The sequence below is a fragment of the Ostrinia furnacalis genome, unplaced genomic scaffold (genome assembly GCF_004193835.3).
Source record: "Ostrinia furnacalis isolate ACB-3 unplaced genomic scaffold, ASM419383v2 OfSCF6199, whole genome shotgun sequence".
Taxonomy (NCBI): Eukaryota; Metazoa; Arthropoda; class Insecta; order Lepidoptera; family Crambidae; genus Ostrinia; species Ostrinia furnacalis.
Genome location: NW_021136438.1, coordinates 44,726 through 55,822, shown reverse-complemented (window position 1 = coordinate 55,822; position 11,097 = coordinate 44,726).

Here is an 11,097-nt window from a genome sequence, read left to right as displayed (position 1 = left end):
ACGTAAGCGCGCACCCCTGATGCTAAAAGTCTTTTAGCACACAGGCACAGGGATTTATACAATATGTATAAATATATGTAAATAATAATACGGGATGTCACAAGATGATTGAAGGCGCGACATTTATATCATATAATAAGCCAACTGGAGCGTCTTAAATTAGCGGTTACCAACAAAAGCTTTCGAGGAAAACCACTATCTAAATGTGTATGAGCATAAATAACTAGCTGACTGTAATTAGTAGGTATTCCTTGTTAAATGTGTTAATTTCATTGAAAGGAGATTAATTTATGATATCTGAATGGTCTATTTATGGCATTCACCTCCCGCTCTACCTTCATACCCTTTGATATAATGTAGAGAAGACATCACACAACCATCAAGTTAATATCAGTTAGTTAAAGCCCAAAAGATTGACTAGAAATAAATAACCCTACCGTGAAAAGCTATCAGACCAAATGTAGAGCCAAACTTCTCTGACTTTATAAGCCTTCCATACAAAGCTAAGTACGCAATCATAGCTAAATTAATCGACCTGAAACCAGGCTGAATCTACCTTGCTCGCTAGAATTCGTATGAAACTGTATCTGTTACAAGGAAGTGCAAATTTCCCGACTATGATCGATTCAGCAGACAAATTGTATTACAAAACGTGCGTATAGCGCCGCCGCCGCCGCCGCCCGAAATTAAATCCTCCAACTGATTTTCACGCCTCGATAGTTCCATAAAGGCTCCGCGATACCTATCCTTCGGGAACATCATTTCATTCAATATCGCATGCGAAACTTCCCGTTTGAATTCCAATAACCGGGTTTGTACTCCATATAGACGTAATAAGCGGCCCTTTCATATCACAACGTTCTTAAATAAAATCCTTCTTCATGTTTCCCCATACTGAATTCACCTTTTTATATTATTTTCAAAAGTCGTTACTTTGTGTCGGAAAGGTCAATCGGCCGAATCTCCAAGGCCGGAAACGACTTTTTTCAAATAATAGCACCCGGGCAACGACCTCTATCAATTACCTAGGGGTGAAAAGGCCGGATGGCAGAAATATTTTATAATAATATTTTCTGTAAACGCCGAGATTTGAAGGTACACAGAAAGCTTTTATCTACCTTTTATTTAATAGAGCGGACGTATTATCCTCAACCAGATTTAAAAATACATGTCTACTAAAAATATAGTCTGTTTTCACGAAGAGACTATTTCAGGTTCAACCAAATTCATCATCATCATCATCATCATCATTTCACCCATAGGACGTCCACTGCTGAACATAGGCCTCCCCCAATGCTTTCCATGTTGATCGATTGGTAGCGGCCTGCGTCCAGCGCTTCCCTGCTACCTTTACGATGTCGTCGGTCCACCTTGTAGGTGGACGTCCCACGCTGCGTTTTCCTGTACGCGGCCTCCATTCAAGAACCTTTCTGCCCCATCGGCCGACAGTTCTGCGTACTATGTGCCCTGCCCATTGCCACTTCAGCTTGTTAATCCATTGGGCTATGTCAGCGACTTTAGTTCGTTTACGGATCTCCTCATTTCTGATTCGATCTCTCAAAGAAACACCAAGCATAGCCCTCTCGATAGCACGCTGTGCAACTTTGAGTTTCTCAACCAAATTATTCACCATAATTTTAAACAACGTGTTTAGGAGCACCGAAAATACTCTTTACGTAACCATGCATTTACGTGCCCCAGTGCACACATGCAGCATGCAGCTCGTCGCATGCAGTGAATACACAGCTTAATTACGTCACGTCTTCTCTTTCGACCAAAATTCGGGGCAAATTCGGCTCAAACATTTGCCGCTGCTAATTAAAATTTAATCGCCATTCGGTCTAAAGTTCGAGCGAATAGTTTCTAAATTGTGTTCATCAATTAGTAGAAGGTAGGTAATTCCATGATTACAATAGTACCAGTAAGTATACCGCAAATGGAAAACTGAAGTAGATTGTTTAGGGCAGTATTCCCCCAATGCAATTATGCTGAGTCCCACACGACCGGCGGGATACATTTAGCAGCACTATGCATTGTTTTAATCGTAGATTAACTTTGTTGAATAATGTAGTTTCATCTTCTGGATTACTCTGCTGAGATAGCTGACTATACAACATGTACCAGAATGTACCTATCTAAGTAGTACTTAGTGCTTATACTGACTATTATAGGTAAGTACGTACACTTTGAACTTAGCCTAACACAAAATAAGGTCAGTTACGCACTCCGTTTAAATCACTTGACTATCCAGCACTCAATCTGACAATGGGGATGTTGCCTGGGTCAAAAAGCAAGAGTTTTAATTAGTCCGTCAGTTAACTTATCAAAAAATACTCTACACGTATTTTTCACTTTTTCAAACTAATGAAAATTTAAAGAGATAAAGCGCCCCAAAGTTCATAAGAAGAGGCCCGTGACGTCAACGCTTGCTTAAAAATGCCGCACGTTGTGACGTCGTGCGCAACTTCAACGCACCATAACTATGTAATTATTTGTTAGATTGATAAATAAAAATATATGTGTCCAATATTTTTTGATATTAAACATTACGGACTAAAAAAAATTTTTTAGGCAACTAGCCTATTATCGTGCTAATAACTCCGCAATAAAGCTTTGTAACGAGATATTTATGTGATTAATATTCTACAAGTACCTATCCAATTTCTCCTGAATTTCCTCTTAATATCTCTTTTTCAGGCGTTGGGCATTCTTTTCGTGGAGTAATTTGTATTTTGCGTGTCGAGGAGCAGTATAAGGCTTATGGCCAGCTTATTATTTTGAGCTATAATAACAGGGATAGTAGTTATTGCTCCAAAGGTTAGTGGCGTCATTTTAATTTTGTTTATCACCACCAGTTGAGAGCTTATTAAGTAAGCCATCGTTAGCTCTACCTACTTTAATATGAATTACTAAATAAACATAATTATACAGCTAAATAACACCAGATATTGGTGTAAAAGCACATTTTTAGTGGACCAAGCAGTAGTATGAGGCACTCCTCCCGTTGCTTCTTATCTCTCATTCTACACCCTAATGTCCAAGACCTAAATAAGATAGTTAAATAAACGAATTGCCTCAGTGAAATAATACTAAACTTTTACCGACTTTTAGTTTTAAAATGTTACCTAATTAACCGGGTCCCAAGGAAGGCTACTTTCGAACTAATTTTGCAGAACTGCAGTTAAATTGCAGTGCTAATTAGAAACTTGACCTGTTTAAAAGAAACGTTTAAAGAAACTAGGAAAATATATTATTAGTTTAAACTCGCTTCCTTGGGTGCTTTGGAATGGTAGATAAAGTAAATGTATTATGACGTTGCAAACTAAAATGAACCAGGTTACAAGATCTTCTTTAGGAGACTCTAATCCTTACCTTGCTTGGAAAGCACTAAGCACATTATTAGGCCAGTTTAGTCACACACTTCCTTAACAAAATCAAATGAAGCCACGTTTACAGCATCAGCTGAAAACCCACTAGATTTATTGACTTTTTTATTCATAGAATCAACATATAATCATACATTGGTAACCAAAAACCTTTATTTTGTACTTCCTTTGTCGGTTCAGTCAAAGTCAAAGCGTAGTAGAGTGGTAGCTACTACAAGTTTATGAACAAACTTTTCTTGTTAGTGGAGTTGACATGTACCTCGATCATAGGGATCTGTTGTGTTGTATTAATGAAAACATAGTTTTACTTAAAAGTGTTTTTACACAATAAAAAAGCCAGATTTACAAAGCCGCCTACAATAAGTAAACCGCCCACAAACCTTTTGAGAAAACCGATGTATAAGACCCTACACTACAATAAGCCTCGGGATTTTCAGCTATACTTAAGTAAAAGAGGTTTTGTAAAGTGTATTATGTAATATTTACCTATTATAGGTAGGTAACTGCACTAGTAATGTGACTACATTTTGATTACAAACTAAATTAAAATGGAAAATCTAAGTTCATCTTTTATTGTCACAGAATTATTTGAAGTGAGTGCAAAGTCCATCCCTAGTCGGTAGAGCAGCCTCGATTGTAGGAGCAATAATTAGAAGAGGAATATAATTTCACGACTCTCGCCTTGTGATTGATGCTAACTTTCGCTCCAAATGTTACGACGAATTTAATCCTAATTTGCAAGGTTCTGTTTCTGCACAGCATATCTTTGAATAATTTCCTTGACTGTTGGAGCTAAAAGGACGTTGTAGTGAAAATCTTAATGGAATTTTAATAAATGTTCAAGAATACTTTACTTACCTACTTACTTTGATTCTTAGAACTTTTGCTTGTGTCCTTGCGATAAAATCTATTTTAAAAAGAAACTAGAAAGGTATCAGATTTTTTTCTTTTAACGTAATTATTTTACTTTTTCTTATCAGTAGAAGAAAAGGTAATGTTTTATGTTCTTTAAAAGTATAAGCAAGTGTAAGTATGAGGAGGTACCTATATTTATTTTGTTGTTTTTAAGTAAAGGCAAACGGCTTTATAACTATGTATAGATTTTGTTAAAAAAAAAGTAATAGAAAGTGTAGTAAAAAACTGCTTAGTTAGTTTATTGCATTTATTAAATCATATGCGGTGAAAACGTAGGTATGTAACGTAATTTTCGTGATTGCCCCATTCTTCCAAGTTGGAGCGAGATGAGCCGGCGTTGGCGAGACGCCAGCTCGTCCGAGGCATTATCAGCTCTGCGTGCTGCGGACCCTGAAGGCTTTGATTTGGTTCTCCCCTGATAAGTAATGAGCGACGTTAGTCGATTGTTTTTGCTTTTCGATAGAGCGTAGTGATGAAATTGTAGAATAACCAATGATGATTATGCTATGCGGGATGTTATCGTATACTTATCTATACATTTCATTTCATGGCTGGCTTATGATTTTGGAGTATATTTCGTGTCAACAGAATGACAATAGAAAGCAGAATAGGTACAGGGCTACGCTACAAATCTTGTACGGCTAGTATTTTCAGTGTGATCGTCAACAAAACACAAAATTGATTACCTACCACAAAAGACGGCAATTCTAAGAACAGTTTTCCTGTCATCAATTTTTCACGAATAAATCTTAAAACTATAAGTAGTAGATACGATACAACGATAAGTAGTAGATACGATTTAAAGTCACTATTCGAAGCCATTCATAAGTTAAAATGAAATAAATAATAGCAAAAGTACGAACACCAGGCTTCGCAAACTGCAATATCTGAGCGCTCCTAAGTGAGCTTAGCTCGCGGCCTGAGCTAAGCGAGCTACAGCTTAGCGGTTGGCGCGGAGCCAGATTATTTCACGGTTTTCTTCACATATCGCGGTTCCGACGCTTCTTCTTTTATTAATTCTCAAATCTTGTCAGCTACTTAATCTTGTTATAAATGACGGCATCGTGGTTTATGAGTCGTTAGTCGTGCAATTTTTTAATTTGAGCGACAAGGGTGGAAAGGTTGATAAAGTGGACTGTGTTCTGACGAAATGAGACTGTAGGAACTTTGCGATTTGCTGGAGAAATATGAAAATAACATAAAATATAGATAATTCGTGCTTACCGTTAAGTGCGATGCGTTCGGGCTTCCCTGGTCTTCCGTAGTGTAGTTTCTCCACCCTCGAACGTAATCAATGTTCTATTTTAGTCCAAGATTTTACTGTGGTAAATACACTTATTTGAAACTGAACTGTAAACTGAACTGAGTTGAATGAAACTACGCACGATATTATTGTGAACTTTACAGCACTGCCGCGATTCGAAATGAGAACGACATAACGATCGAGTTGACCGAGTTCAACTTCACAACTAACAGTGTTGCCACTTTCAACAAATGCTGCTACCCGAAATTAATAATAAAGTTGCAATACTGCAGTAGTTCCGAATTTACGGCATTGGTGAACATAATTACATTTTATAACCCTAAAAATCGACAATTAAGGTACCTACGTACGATACGTACGTACGTACTACGTACGTACGTACGTAGATAGGTACGTCATATCTCCAAAACTGTTTACCACCGCCCTGGAAGATGTCTTCAAGCTTCTGGACTGGAACGGATTTGGCATAAATATCAACGGCGAGTACATCACCCACCTTCGATTCGCGGACGATATCGTAGTCATGGCTGAGACCTTGGAGGATCTAGGCACAATGCTCGATGGCCTCAGTAGAGCCTCTCAACAAGTGGGCCTCAGAATGAACATGGACAAGACAAAAATCATGTCTAATGTCCGTGTTGCACCCACTCCTCTGAAGGTTGGAGACTCTACACTCGAAGTTGTCGACAATTATGTATACCTGGGACAAACAGTCCAGTTAGGTAGGTCCAACTTCGAGAAAGAGGTCAATCGTCGAATCCAACTCGGATGGGCAGCGTTCGGGAAGCTTCGCCATATACTCATGTCCGAAATACCGCAGTGTCTCAAGACGAAAGTCTTCGAGCAGTGTGTGTTGCCAGTGTTGACATATGGATCCGAAACGTGGTCGCTTACTATGGGCCTCATAAGAAGGCTCAAGGTCACCCAAAGGGCGATGGAGCGGGCTATGCTCGGAGTTTCCCTGCGTGATCGAATCAGAAATGAGGAGATCCGTAGGAGAACCAAAGTAACCGACATAGCTCGCAGAATTGCTAAAATCAAGTGGCAGTGGGCGGGGCACATAGCTCGTAGAGACGATGGCCGTTGGGGCAGGAAAGTGCTCGAGTGGCGACCACGGGCTGGAAAACGTAGCGTGGGCAGGCCTCCTACTAGGTGGACCGACGATCTGGTAAAGGTCGCGGGAAGAGCCTGGATGCGGGCAGCGCAGGACCGTTCATTGTGGAAAACCTTGGGGGAGGCCTTTGTCCAGCAGTGGACGTCATTTGGCTGAAACGAGTACCTAATGAAAAGGGTAGATTATTAAAAACATCATTTCATAAGAAATAAAAACTTTTATTATTATCAGTTCAAATATCGTATTTACATTTTTTGAACGAGTAAAAGCACATTGTTTATACAATAAAAAAAAAAAAAATCATAATCAGCAGCAGGACAATTTCGTGATACCTAAAGTAATTAAATGTAGTTAATACATCTTAAGAATTAAAAATATAAAATAAATCTCATGTGTCTCCCTTACTTTGGGGACACGATCGGCAATGGCAACTCATAGGACTGTCAGAACTAAGAAACCGTAACAACTAATTAATAATAACTATATACAGAATTCGTTCCATCGTTATACTAATGTAGCAAACGGCGCGATTTAACATCAGTTCTTGGTAGAAATGCAAATAATTATGTATACAATAGAATTTCCTATCCTCATTCATATAAATGCTCCATATTACTAACATTTATATATGTTACATGCACGCACAACGTGCCCGGTGCCTCACTCAACGGGTGATTTATTTACTTTGCCACTCTCCCTTACAGTGCGGCCACGAAATGGGCGGGTTCATTGCGAAAAACTATTTCAAATACAGCACTTTTTGTTTTAGTTCCTCGTTTGAACGAGATATGAGCGAAGAAAACACGTCAAGTACCCAACACGATCTTTGAGATTCAGAAGCGATCAAAACTTATTGGTCACGATTTAGCTATCTCCGCTCATATCTCTTCAAAAAATGTAAAGCTCAAAATTAAAAATCTTAAGAAATTAATCTACTTGGTGTGAGCTTCTGCACCGAGTGAAAATTAGATAGCATTGAGAAATATTTTCACTAAATATAACACCAGCCCTTCGTTTTCGTTGTAGAACCGCCGATTTCCTGGCCGCAACCGAAAAATATACATATAGACAAAACTCAACAAATCATGTACACAGAAAATATAGAATTTCACAGACTATACAATTTACGTACTATTTTGGTGTTCGCAACCGAATTTATACAGGGCGTCGCAGGAGTTCCAATTTGTGACAAAATTGTCACTTTTGTGCTAAATTTTTTTAGTTTCCTGCTACGTACGCTCTCGTATCTTTCGGTACACGCACACTACACTAAGTTGATCTACGCTCACTATTTCCCCGGCGCACACAGACAACTAAGACTTCCTACGTATCTCTTATCAAACTACCTAATGAAGTGGCAGTGCGTTTATTGCGATGCAGTCCATGAATTTTAAATAGAACCACCCTGAAACCTGTCCTTGATGTCAAGGTGCCAATCAATTAAAAGTAACCTTGAATAATGTGTGGAAAATCAATTCATTTTCAATTACGAATTTGTAATTTGTAAATTGCTTTCACAACGAAAAATATTCGCTTCATTGAGATTTGACCGTCATTTTATAAAATAAGTTTATTATTAGCCTAAAAAATTACTGCAGTAATACCAATGACGTAGTTTTCGGGTAATATTTATTTAAAATCTCTGGACTACACAGTGCATAAGGCTCCATAATATCCCGTAATATAGCCTCTTCTCGACCTACACTGAGGTAAGTATATTTCAAGAACGTACAAATTTTGTAAAGCTATCGAAAATCTTTTAATGTGACCCTTTATTGCTACACATAACAGAGCCACCGCTATGAACTTCATTTCAGATTCTTTAGTACCAGAGTAATTGCAAGCAGGAGTAAAAAGCATAATCATTTCACTTATCAACAAGGTTACCAGATGAGGTATCGTTATTCCATTTAATTAAATACATACGTCATATTCAGACACTTTTTGCATATGGTAACCTTACTCCATTCCTACTATATTTAATATTGCTCATTTCATATTAATTAGTATCATACAATGTCTGTAAAATTTTACAAAGTGGCAATCTACTTGTTATTGTATCATTATGAAAGATGTCGTTAGTTGACTACGGACTAGACTGTCACCTGACGTGAATACATTTCCCCCTATCGTTATAAAATTGTTTACAAAATGCGATTCCACGATCGTCCTATCGCGAGATCTGTCCGAATGAAGCGATTCATTAATTTAATTTACACGTTGGCACAAATTGGTGTTTACGTTTCGACAGGACTATAAACTATTTTCAAATCACAGATCATAATATTAATTTTAGATCAGTTGCATTTATGGTTCAAGTCGGCAATATGACGTTTGAACCATAGACAAATCAAATACGAGTGTAAGAAAGCCAAAAATTAACCGTAACTCAAAATCTAAATAGCATTTTCATACATTATGCATACCAGTTGAGAGTTGTTACAAGTCAATTGAAGCTCATAACGGAGTTAAGACCCAAGAATAGATGCTTCTTACAGCTATGCTTGAGTTTGAATCTAATTTTGAGTTCAATTCATGTTACGGATCTAAGTTTCAGTAGAAGTACCATTCGCATTGAAATTGCTGGTTGAAATGAAACATTACCAACAGACTTGTATCACAAATGCAACTTTAGATAGTATCTACACTAGAGACGATAGAAAAAATCGCATTCCTTAGCTAATCGTCAGTTGCCGATGCGCCGGTCGTCACTACACACTGCCTAACCTTACAGTGGGGGACCACTAATTTGACTAAACCGATTAATTTCACTAATCTTTAGTCTAGACGGAATCTACCTTCCATCTACTCTACCTCTCATACACCACAAGAGTCGAATCGAATTCACTATCACGTAAAAATTTACAGTAGGACGGTCCCACACTTAACTTGAGATCGGTCGCGATAAATTAATTTTGGTAAGTTTGTATCTGATCAATTCACGTTGTATCACTTCAGTGGCCGCCACTCCGCCAGTCGCCACCCTAACCTTACTATTTGAGCACCGTGGAAGGAATGTGTGCATAAGATTTAGACAAACGCCAAGATTAAGGTGAGGAGGCCCTTAACACGAGTCACGGACGTGCGGTGCAGTCAAGGACAATGAAAAGTACACCCGACCCAAGTAACATTTTACTCCATTTAAGAGTTCACATTTAGTTCCAATGTGTACTTAAAGCATTAGTACAGTTCACTCGTGATGTATAAGCTGTATTATTGCAATTAATTACACCTATACCTGTCTAAGGGACTTATAGGAGTGTAGACTAGTGTAGAGTTATACTTTTATACGATTGTTGGTGTTATAATACTCTAACAACTATTCTTTAGTCAGCCATCTGACTAAGAGCATTATAGGAGGGTAGAGATACGGCAACCGCTGTTTAACGGCCTACTTGTATGATGTTATAGAGCTAGCATTTTAATAGAACACACGTGGTCATTTATAAAGCCAAAGGCTGTTATGTTTACTTGTTTTAGACTGTTATACAGCTAGTAGCTGTAGTAGGACTTGTTTGTGTTATTAAAATAACCTTTTTTTACTATCTGTACAAAAGTGTTTCAATGGTTCGCATGTGCACTGTAGGCTGTTAAAAGGACTATATGTGTTGTCCATTAACATCAATAGCAGTTTATTTGTCCACAAGTACTACTCTTATTTGCTTTAAGCTGAAAATGAATGTGAATGTGATATTCTATTACACTTTTCCCCAAGCCTGTTTTTAGTTGTATTTATGGTGGTTCTGTACATGATGCAGAGGAAAATATTATGCCTGAACCTGAAAGTTCCCTTCAAAATATACAGATATCAGAGTGTGATGATTGCAGTTCTAGTGATAGTGAATACAATTTTGATTTAGACAATTATTTAACCTTTAGCAAAAAAATAAGAACATGGGCTATTGAAAATCGTATTCCTCATTCCGCTTTGAATAAATTGTCAGGCATAATAAACGAATTTAAACCGGGAACACTACCGTCTGATGCTTTAGGTATTCATACTTGACTATTAGTACCTGGGCTAGGCGATTTAACGGACATTAATAATTTTTATTGCGGATCTCTAAAATTTCAGTATTTGAAAGAATTAAAGATACACAATTGACCTGAACTAGGTACATCTTAAAGCTGTACATAAGTTCACATTAGAATAAATTTATAGACATTAGCGCTGTAGTGGTACAAATGTGGAACTTAATATAGATAACAGCATTCTAACAGAACACATGTGAACCTAATATACGCTCACCGCATTAAATTGGAGTTATAACAGTTCACATAGCCGTATTTCATTTCCACCATTTTGTTCTACATAACCTAAAATATTTACCAAATAAATCTCCAAAATTAATGCAGATTTATCACAAAATTCGCAGATAGAGCGATTGAGTTTTGGTTTCATGTTATAATTAATTACC